At 33.8% G+C, this 12175-nt stretch overlaps 1 protein-coding gene across 3 annotated transcripts in view; it reads left to right on the forward strand.

The window, feature by feature from the left end:
• The first annotated feature begins 849 nt into the window (after positions 1 to 849).
• Positions 850 to 12175, forward strand: part of ETHR (ecdysis triggering hormone receptor) — a 465888-nt gene continuing 454562 nt past the window's right edge. For 2 of the 3 annotated variants that reach the window (XM_089646833.1, XM_089646831.1), the window contains exon 1: positions 869 to 1209. The gene's annotated coding sequence lies outside the window, so the exon portion shown is untranslated. Of the gene's footprint in view, positions 1210 to 12175 lie in introns of all 3 variants that reach the window. The other variant, XM_089646832.1, reaches the window with a different exon arrangement.

Raw genomic sequence — 12175 nt, forward strand, 5'->3', positions numbered from 1 at the left:
ACAACTTTAATTTTTTTGGGACGCCCTAATGTACAGGGTTGACAATTGTCACATGAGAACGGGTCGCTTTTACGACTCGTTCGTGAGTTCAACAGCTTGGCTGTGGAATGATTTGCTGGCCTCTGTGTTTCCTCCCTTCTACAACATAGGTCTCTTCAACATCCGTGTTCAATCCTTCCTCTCCTCAAAAAGACCTACTACACAGCATCCCCAAAGATGACATAGTCCCTGAGGGAAATTATTTAAGTGCGTTCGACAAAGAAGAACCAATATGTCATATATTTTTTTACTTATTTGCGTATTTTGATTTATCAAAAGTTATAATACAGATACTATGTTATGAAACAATGTGAATTTCCTCTCTGCTCTGAATAAAATAAACATAGCCGATTTTTTTGTAAAATACCTGCTTTTCAAAATTTTGTGTTAAGAAGAACTATATTTTTATGCTCATTGAATACTTCAATGAAACGTTAGTTGTAAGTTGTATTGTCAGCTTACTATTTTATTAAATTACTTACATTAAGACAATCAAAGACAAGAGGAAGTAACTAATTTACTATCTTCCGCGAATTGGTGATACTGTGAAAAACTTGAATATCTTCTTCACGTAGCTAATAAAAACTACTTAACCAAAACCTCACGCAAAATGGAAAACCTGAGTAAGAAAATAAAAAAGTTGAATAGATAACGAATTTAAGAAGGTGGGAATGAATGGCTTTTTTTACAGTGTGGTGGAAAATTTTCATAGTCGCAGTCAAGCTTTGAATTTGTTCCGTTTCGTTTCAAGCGGCCAGTATGTAGCAAGTTCTACACATTTCAGTTTTCATTTTCAGTACGCCGCCAGCTTTTGCTAGAGGAGGTTGTGTCGTCAGTTATGCTCTGTATAATGTCCCGCGCGAAATATCGCTCACTTACAAAGATCGTTTTCAATAAACAGTTGACACTATGAAAACTTAACTGACATCCTAAAAAATGAAACTCTTCTTAGGGTTTCAATTAATTTCTACATTTAAACGTACTTTTCTGTACAGTTTTCAGCGGAATTAAAGTTTGAAAAAGGATTTTTTTAGAACGGGCCGGACAATTTTTAGTTCGTTGTGACAGATATTTGAATCTCATGTTTTGATTTTTTAAATGAATTTTGAAATAATTTCAATAATGTGACAAGGTGATTGTTATTTTTTCTGAAGTTTGTGAAACAAGACGGTAAGTTGAAATATTTTTTTATATCGACACATTTTGCAGAACCATAGATTATGTATTTAAACAATAGAATTGATTATTTCATTTATTTGCTTGATTATTAGGTAAACCATAAGTTTATGCTTAGATAATAATGTAATACAAATGAATACCTACTTGAGATAAAGTTTTTCAACTTTACATTAAATGTTCCCATGGTTTTGTGCTACTGAAAAAAAAGTCGATCATTGAGTGCAACACCGTAGTCAGAGTAATAAACAAAATTTTATGATGCCAATATAAAACACAATCTTTTAATGCAACATTGATAATGTATCAAGTTGGCAAGTTGAATTACAAATTTTATATAAATAAATATAGCTAAAATAATGATATACAACATTTATGGAGATAATGAAAGCTAACATAAGTATGTATAACTTTTTAAAGCACGTATATAACATACATAAGATCTGTTTACCAATAAAATACATACAACAGTGTTTTTGGTTTGAAAAATTTATTTTATATGCTTTAAATAAATATTACGAGGAGAACCAAAACCTCCTAGATAGTAAGGCCAGGACACTATTTCAAAGCAGCCTCCCAACTTTTATGGGAACTTACAAAAAAAAATGGTTTTAATTTTTTTTTCAATTTATCAAACGTCTTTTAATGTTTTACTTAATTTAAAAAATAGATTATTTGAAGGTTCTCATACAAGTTAGGAGGCTGATTTGATTCCTTGTGATCTAGGATGTTTTAGTAGAACACATCTCAGCCTTTAAAATATTCTAGCATTTTTTTCATGGATAAACTGGTTACTGGTTAAAGCAGTATTTTTTCAGTCCAGAAAAAAAACTGCTTTAATCAGTGGAACGCTTATAGATCTCTGGAGAAAATTCGACAATTTTGATATGATTCTTATTAGAATGATTTTCGATGCAATTTTGACCTCAATGCTTCGAAAAATGTATGAAAACAAAATCAACATCATTTGGGCTAATAAAACGTTAGGCTCCACTAATATTTTAAAGTGCAAGTTCAAAATCTCCTACTTATGAACCCATTTATTTTATAATATGGCCGATTAAGTGCTTTAGAAAATAATCTTAAAACATTTAAATACTTGTGCCTAATTTTTGTTGTTTGTTTTTGGGGTGTTATGCCGTGTTGCGCTAACTCCTTCTTTAGCCGACGTTTCGGACAGCGTTGCAGTGTCCAAGATCACATCTTCGGATCTACCGGATCTGCCCTGATGATGGACACTGAAACGCTGTCCGAAACGTCGGCTAAAGAAGGAGTTAGCGCAACACGGCATAACACCCCAAAAACAAACAACAAAAATGCTTTTGGCCGTGAGAATCTAAAAACTTACCTCACTTGTGCCTGATCTTCGCGAAATGAAACAAAACACACTTTTTGGCGATTTTTTTTTGCATAAATCAGAACCGGCGGTTGGTGGTAAGCCGGAATTTAAACCTTATCGCCATCTAGATAAGGAGTGTTATTTTTTGCGGCCCGATTCCAAAAGAAAAACGACGTGGTGCATCGCATTTTACACTGTATGTGGCATTTATTCATACTCTTCCATGGATAGGTATTTCATTTCGTAAGCAGCTTTCGTGGAATAATGGTTAAGGCGAAGTTTAATGCCAAATCACTATTTTGATTAATCTTTATAACAAATTGGTGTGCATTATGAAAAAAAAATTTTTGGTTAAATTTAAGGTTTTTCTATCGCTTCGCTTGAGTAGAATACAATAAAAAAATAAATTACTAAATAAAAAATATAAATGCAAACCACTAAAAAAAATTTTTTTTCAATAGAAATGTATGAACGCATAAAGGAAACAATTTTTAAAAATATAGTTTTATAGCTAAGATTATCTGTGACAGTTTCACTTATTAATTTTTTTGATTTCTTATAAAATTATTTACAAGATAAGTAAAAACCAGTTTTTTGCTTGAAATCGAACGTTTCTAGACTCCGTTTGTCAAGCGATTTTAATGCCTATTACCTACGATATAAGGTATACCAAGAATATACACATTTTTGGCTTGTAACTTCCTCTTAATACACTGACCAAACATTTTACTTAGATGGTTCCGGGGTCGATTGCCGATGCAATGCAAAGATAAATGACGGGAACTTTCTCTTATGTAGAGTAATAATTATATGATCCCAATTTTTTCTTCATTCAAGCTTATTATTAAAATATTATTTTATACTAGCCAACGTGTACCCAGTATTGCTGGGAGCTATCCTAAGGAGAAAGACATATACCATTTTGGACGTTTCTGTAGGTCCTTTGAAGATATACAATTCTGTGGTACATTATTTTGATGTATCTTATAAGGTAATCGCATGTAAGCGCTCGAAAATATATATATATTTTAAGACTTGATTACAAAACATCGCTTTTCTCTACTTTTTATAAAGATAAGCATGTATTTTATCTATACTTTTTTATACTGTTTAGAGATGTAATGGCAGTATTATAACCAAGCTATGTTAATAATAAGAGTAAATAATTATTTAAGTAAGAGTTATGTTTAATTTCATGACGGTAGCAGATTAATAAGACATAATGTATCTTTAAATAAACAATGAAATTATGTCAAAGGAATTAAAATGATAAATACACTATTATTATGAGATACACGGAAATGGGACGAGAAATGCAATGTATACATAATTACCAACAATGAATAAACGAAGCACCACAAATTTACTTGGGTACTCTGGGCACAGCAAAATTTTTACCTACTGTAAAACGGGGTGACTTCGTACAATCTTCAATTTTGAAACTAAATATATAAAATATATTTTGTGTCGAAAAATTTTACGTCATATTTATTGCACTTATTTTAACTATCGAAATATAAATATGTTAAAAATTTATGTGTTTGGAGTGTCAAAAAATAAATAAAAACGTGGTGATCAAATGTCACTTTTGGGAGTGGGGCGACTATGGTATACATTTTTATATAAGCTTATTAAAACGGTACGGCAGTCCCCCAAAAATGTAATATTCAAGTAGTCTCATCGGTAGATACGGATATTGTACTTAACAATATAAATGACAATAAAATATGTATTCACATTTGTCTCTGTCTGAAAATATATAAATCGTCTTCACAATTCAACCGATAATAGGCATGTTTGGTTATAAATAGAAACAATCTAATTTGACAATAATTTTAGAAACATCATTGTATCCATGTTGCCCGAAAATTCATTAAAAAGAAGCAAGCAACATCTGAGTGCTAGCGAGAATTATGCAGATATTTAAAGTCAAATAACTCTAAATGAAGCTGAACATAAACAAAGTAATTATGTATCTAAGTCATTGTTACACAATTCTGTAAATTTATAACATGTTCGTACTATATTGTGGATTCAAATTGTGAGTAAGCACACATCTCAATCTGAATATTGCAAAAAGTGGAATACGCTCACAATACAAGACTAACTGCAAACGATGGACTTGTTATTCCCAGATATCTAAATAAATACAGTCAAAGAACCACACAATACAATATCCCTAAAATTTACAACACTTTACCAAACACATTTTCAGAAGGAAATGAACGCAGAAAAAACACTGTGTTCTGATTTTATCTATACATTTTTTCTGATTCTATTTTTATTTTTTTTTATTTATTTTACCAACTATGTATTATATACTTTTCATTTTTATGTTTTGTCTATGATTTAAAATAATAATGCTATATAATAACACACGCATAGATCCTAAATTATAAAAAAAACCAATAGTAGTTTGTTAACAAAAACCCGTAATCTCAAAAAAACCCTGTTATCTAGCAGTGAGGGACTTGATTGTAATTATGTAACATTAATAATTAAATATCTTATATGTAAATTAAATACTTTGTATACACCGCTTTTAATAAAAAAATAATCGACATGTTTCATAATAATTGACCGGTCGGTGGCCGAGTTGACATCGCGCTTGGGTCCCACTCGGGCGTAGTGTGTTCAATTCCTCGGCTGGCTAAGTCCTCCATCACAACATAAGAAACATTTTCAGCTTACTTTGGAAATAGTAGGAGATTTTCAAATATTGTCAGGTTATTCGTTACCCGGGAAAGTTTGTCTTTCTTTTAAAAAAATTGTAAATTGTAAAAAATTGTAAATTGTAAAAAATTGTAAATTGTTTCGAAACCAACGGTTTATTTTAATAATAATAAAAATAATATTATCCTTGAAAAGTGGTGTACACGAAGTATTTAATTTTCATACAATTCAAATGACACCACAAAGTAATTTTGAAACTATTGAAGAAATATATATATATCCGCGATTATCAAAGTTATCTCCATTCAAAAGTCGCTCCATTCTACGGTACAAATGTGAATTTAATTTAATCATCGTATGAATTATAATGTTCTAATTATTACCTGTACCTAATAATAATAATCATATTTATATGCATAATCTTTATACTTTAATATTTTAATTCTTGCTATAAGTTTTTATTAATGCTACAGTAAATATTAATACGGTAAATACATTCTTCTGTTATCATTCGTTTCTTACTGGTGCAATAATTAAATAATAAATACCTGTGTATTGTACCAGAGAAAAATGAGTATTTTCTCCAAGATCGCTTACTTTGGAACATATTTTAGGGGACGTAAATCGACTCTTCTTGCACGGAACATTCGGTCAACCTCGTGACTCGTCGGCTTTCTCCGCGCGGCCGCCAAAACTCTGTGCGGTATATTTGCTTATTTTGTCACTAAAATTGGTAAATGGATCTTTTTAACCAGTGATGAATTTTTAAAAGGTTTTTATTTTATTTTTTATGTTCAACTGCTCCTAACTGTCTGAAGCCAGTGATCAATTAGAGTATGTTAAAAGACTGAAGTATGTGGAAGGAGATGGGGAAGAGGAGAGCGGGGAAGTTCCTGGCTATTCAGATCTGGTTACCAAATATGATTAAACCCATTTCAAGCAACGTTTCAAATCTGAATGGTGGTCTGACACTAAGGCGACACTAAATGAACCTTCCATACTGGAACGTTCCACAATTATATTATTTATTATTTTAAAATAATAAACGGTAAAATAACATAAATTCACTAAATAAAATTTACTTGCGCACCCCGGGATTTGAATGCGCGACCTTCATATTGCTAGTCGAGGGTCTTACCCCACGACCACTATATTTCACTACGCGTATTTTATAAAAACAAAATAATTGATTTATTATGAAAAATATGAAGACTTTTTTACTTACATTTTAACTTCCTTAAATAAAATTCAGTTTCGATGTTTCGCACATGCCAGGAGCCCTGTGACGGCTAATTTTTTATGTGAACACCGCACATGAATCTCAAGTGTATGAAGCATGTATGTATGAAGCGGGAAAAGGGAATGTTGAAGAAGAACGTTAGAGTGTACCTGAGTATTCAGTTCTAGTCACTAAACTAAACACGCTTTAGCCTTCATTTCAAGTCTCAGTTCCCAATGGTGGTCTCTCATCACGGTGATACTGAAAGTTTTTTCATCAACTTCACACAGGGCCTATGTCATCATTGGGGATACTGGGTAGTGGGTATTTTTAATTGAAGGAAGAAGATAAAGTGTTGGGAAGGAAAAGGGTATGAATGGTGGGAAGGAATCTCCGGGTCAGTGTATCCAGGAGTAACGGAAATATGAATCACTTCCACTGCGGTGTAAGGAGATGGATCGCGAGAGTCCTGCTGGAGACGTCGAAAGGTCTCTCTCGATATGACCCACCACGCAGCTGGCAGGCAGTCGAACCTGCCGTCAAGACCTGGAGGAAACTCACTCCTTGAACCCTGCACCTCTGCTATGTCGCGAAATCAAGCTAACCACTCTGGGTTTCCTATGGCGGAGAAGTTGGTTATCAAATGAATGGTTCCCGGGGTGACGGTACGCGGTACCGTATCCGCCTCCCAAATTCAATAAATACTAACATATTTTCAGGTGTGGGCCTCAGTTGTCTATTTTGTATTTAGTAATCTTATAGACTTATTTATACAGATTCCCTAATACTCTCACTAAAACGCTGCAGCGTTGATATAGCTATACGGTGAATCGGGTCGTATACTGCTCGGGTTAAAGTCTTTACTCATAATAATATTTATGCAAGATTTTTTTGGCACCACTTTGTTGCAAATCTCAAAACAAGGATATTTTCGCATTTCACGTTTAATTGCTAACTTCACCTTTTTTCAGATAATATTTGCAATGTTTTAGAATTTGTCTGTTTGTAATTGCTTCGATATACGATTATGCGTTTATGATTTAAAATATACATCTGATAGTCCTGCAAATGGGTTTTACTGCTTGTTTGTCCAACCAGATTTTTAATAAAGCCCGCGATCTCAGTCTTAATACGTCCCTAATCCTGGGGGTCGGGCGGTTAAAAAAACCTGTCAGCCACTAAAACTGCCGTATTATGATCAATATATGCAGTACGCATGCGCGTAATTATAAATTATAAATTTAACTACATAAAGCATAGGGGCTTTTCTTTCCAGGTGGCATTTTTCCAACTAACCCAGAGTTTAATTAGTGGGAATAAAATAATACATGATGAAAAAAAAAATAAAAAAAGTAATATATTTATGATTTAGCTTCGCATGTGTAATAAATCATTATAACCATACCTCATCAGAGATCGCAGCATTTTCCGAAAAAAATATGAGGCAGAAAAAGTTTTATGTTTTTGGTTTGATTTGATTAATTCACTGTCAATGTGCCAAGTAATTGATGGGAGGTGTTAAAAATAATTTATTTCATCATTTTATTAAGGGATAATAAAATATGGGAACAGGACGTGAGCACTGAACAACTAATCCCTAGAAATGTAATGATCTCTAGATGAGACTAAACAACTAGCTAACTCATTCACCTTTTTACGTTACATTCACACAGGAGGCCCTGAGGAAAATAATTGTCCTCAGGGCCTATGTCATCTTTGGGGATTATTATTTTGTGGAGGGTCTTTTTTAGGAAGAGAAGGAGAGAAAGTTCTGGGAAAGGAAAAGATATGAGGGGTGGGTAGGAATCTGGGGTCTGTATGTCCAGTTGGAGAGATCAAAAGATCTCCCTTAACCAGTCTCTCCTGATCTAAACCGCCACCAAGACCCGGTCACACCACATCCCATGAACCCAGACACCCCTGTTAAGTCACCAAATGTAGCGAACCACTTGGAATGACATGTCAGAGGTGTTGGGTATCCAATAAATGGTTCCCTGGGCGGCGACACCCATACCCGCCTCTTAAATTATGAACTAGCACCTAACATATCGGCAGTTAGTTAGTGTGCCGAAATTCCGTACAAGTGAGATATATACCGATCTGAATATTTGAAAGAAAACGGACATGGATATCTATCTATTCAGGAAACATTTTACTTTTAAAAAGTTTTATTATATTCAACAGAAGTAAGAACAAAATTGAGCCTAGTTTTACCCACGAACCCGCCTGACACCATTTTATATCAGACGTTTCGACTCCTAGTATTCAGACAAACCAACCAAAAATTTGAACGGTTCAAAAAAATTTAATTAATTACTACAAAAGTACGGAAAAAATTAGCTTAATAAATTGAGGCACATAAGCACGTTCACAAGGCACTTCTGTAGATTTATTTCTTCAGTCGATGTAAGCCTTTACGACTCATCTCGTCTTATCGTCTGAAACCCATAAAATAGCTTCCCTTTCTATTTTTGGATTTTTGGACTAAATATCGCAGAGTGTGATATCCCGTTGTTTCAATTACGTTGATAGTATTTGCCCGACTTCGTTCCTTTTTTGTATCTGGTTTCAAGGATAGTTTAAAGTATGGTTTCAAGTATGGTTTCAAGTATGATTTCAATTATGATTTCAAGTATGGTTTCAAGTATAGTTTCAAGTAAGGTTTCAAATATGGTTTCAAGTATGGTTTCAAGTATGGTTTCAAGTATAGTTTCAAGTATGGTTTCAAGTATGGTTTCAAGTATGATTTCGTGTATCTTTTACTTTATATGGAAGAGGAAGATGGGAAGTAACTTGCTATTAAAACCTGGTCACCAAAATGCCCATGGAAATTTCAAGTAACGTTTCAATTTTGAATGGTACTCTTACGCCAGGGTGAAACTGAGAGTGTCATCCATTCTTGAACGTGTTGCAAATATACTATATACAGGGTTTTCCAATAAGAGGGGTTATTTTGAATAGCCCGCTATTTCGGTAGATGTTACTTTTGAAGCTATTATTTTTTAACATTTGACAAGTAGAAACTACGCCATTAATAAAAATGGAACAATACACCCTTCAACAACGCATTGAAATTATTAAAAATCACTTGAGTGAATCAAATGCAAATCATCTTGAGTGATGAGGCCCATTTCCACCTCGGTGGCTTCGTCAACAAGCAAAATTGTCGTATCTGGGGCTGGTCCGGCGGAGTCATTGGACCTTACTTTATCGAAAATGAGGCTGGAGCAACAGTTACGGTGAATGGATTGCGCTATCGAGAGATGATTAATGATTTTTTATGGCCGGAATTGGATGGTATTGATCTGGATAACGTTTACGTTCAACAAGATGGCGCTACGCGCCACACAAGCAACGAAACCATTGATCTTTTACGATAAAATATCAAAACAACACCTCTTATTGGAAAACCCTGTATTATTTTTAATGAGTAAATCGATAACATAAATTTATTACAAAAAAATGACTTGTGCACGCCGGGATTTGAAACCGCAACCTCTAGCTCGCTAGTTGAGAGCCTTACCCCTCGACCGCGGAGGCCGACAAAAAACAAACGATGCACAAATGAAAATATTGAGCGAATGACGTCATTCCCGACAAATCGGGCCCGTACATTGGCAAAATGCTATATCTCCAAAAAGTTGGATTTGAGAAAAATGACTTTAAACTATTTTGAGCATTTTAGTACTTTCTCCGCAAACTAAGTTTTAATAATTCCAAATTTGATGAAATATTAGATTAATCCTCCATTAAGGCGATGCCATACGTCGTATAATATTTTGAATCGAGCCGCCATCAATAACACTCCTTACGTAGATGGCAATAAGGCTTAAATTCCTGCTTCACACCATCCAGCTGTTTTGATTTTGGTAAGAAAAAAACATGGCCAAAAAGTGCCTTTTATTTTATTTTGTGGATGTTCACGCATAAATATTTAAATGTTTTCCGATCATTTTATAAATAACTTAATTTGCCACATTATACAATAAAACCATAACAGAAAATGGGTTCGTAAGTAGGAAATTTTGAACTTTAAAGCAGTTTTCATGGGCTTTATAAATTATTTTTTTCTGGGCGTATAAAAAGACTTATTTCAAAGGCCAAGATGTATTATACTAGCGGTATTTATTTAAAGCATCTGAAAAATTTCTAGGCGACCAAATTTTCAAACCAAAAACACATGATTTTACATTACTGCGTATGGCATATGGCATCGCCTTAAAAATGTTGTTAAAAATATTTTCAAGTATCTCATGTGTTTTAAAATTCATTATATTATTTTTTCTTTTGAGCATTCCAAATAAATTCCCAATCATACCTTTCACCAAATTTAATTTTTACAATTATCGGTTTAGGAGAAAAATAACATAATATGAAAAACTTAAATCATTCATCTGAAAAATAGCTTTGTGAAAATATTGACACATCACGCGACGCGTACGTGGCACGGATATTCTGCTGATAGTGCCGATAGGTGAGGCCAATACGATTTAACTCGTCCAAACATTCTGTCTCCCACACTAAAGGTTTTTTTTTTTTTAATTCACATTGTTAATGGGAAATCAGCGTATTAGTGGGGTCGTCCCGGCAGAATGCTATATTTTAAGTCAAAGTCGCAATGTTCTGCTATGACAATTTTTTTGCAGTTACAGCATTGTTTCCATGTAAATTTCTTAGGAAGTAATCACAGTAAACAAATAAAAATAATATCATATGATGTAACTCGACAAATGGAATTGTTTGTGCGCTGTAAAGCCAATAAGCTGTATCTACAGATAATAGAAGAGTATGTATGAAACGATGTATGAATGTGAATGAGGCAAGGAGTGTATGTCAAGACCAAGACCAAGAGTTGTTTGGGCGGTCCGTCCTCTCTGCCTACCCCTGCGGGGATGATTAGTTAGTTAGTTAGTTGTGTGAAGTTATGTAAAAAAAAGTTGACAGAATTTTTTATATGTATGCAAAAATACCTTCGATGTTTCTTAAAATCGATTTGAAGAAATCCTTTAAAAATATGAATGAGGTTTTGATGAGATTTATCAAGTGAATAGAAAAAACTTGGCTTCATTTTTGAAAAGCTTTCAGTAGATACATTATAAAAATATCTTCACTTCAGTTTTTTTCTTTCTTATTGGTCTTACAGACGATTCAATTTCGTTGAGCGGTTGTTATCAATATGGTTGAGTTGAACGTAAAGTCGAATCGTGTGGAGGTGCGTTGTAAGTGTGAGATATGGTTAATATTCAACGGTTGACACGCAACGATTGAACTAACCAAGTTGAATAGTCTGTAAGGAAAATTAGTATGATCCTTATCAAAGATATTAGAAGAACGAGATATGCTATGTTGGCCGCCGGACCGCAGCCGGAGTACCACCTAATTAGGGTACTTTGAACGGTATCGGGACGTGTACGCACAGAAATCTGTTCTATGTATTAGTGCGGATACCTTAGCGTAAGCGAAGGTGTGCAGTAGTATTGGTGAACAAAACCGGCGACACTCGGCAAAACAATTCCACTCAGTACGAACTGCGCATAGCACATCTCGTTCTTCTAATATCTTTGATCCTTATCGACCCTTGCCTTAAAATTCGTACTTAATATATATATTTCTTTGAACACCTAGGATTGATTGTATAATACAAAGAAATTACCATGGATAAGTAAGTGTGATTCATTGCATTTATAAGCCAATGAAAATATTAACCGTTGCCTAGCGTACTAAAAAAT

The sequence above is a fragment of the Hesperophylax consimilis genome, chromosome 25 (assembly GCF_061612785.1).
Source record: "Hesperophylax consimilis isolate HC1 chromosome 25, BYU_Hcon_1.0, whole genome shotgun sequence".
Classification (NCBI taxonomy): domain Eukaryota; kingdom Metazoa; phylum Arthropoda; class Insecta; order Trichoptera; family Limnephilidae; genus Hesperophylax; species Hesperophylax consimilis.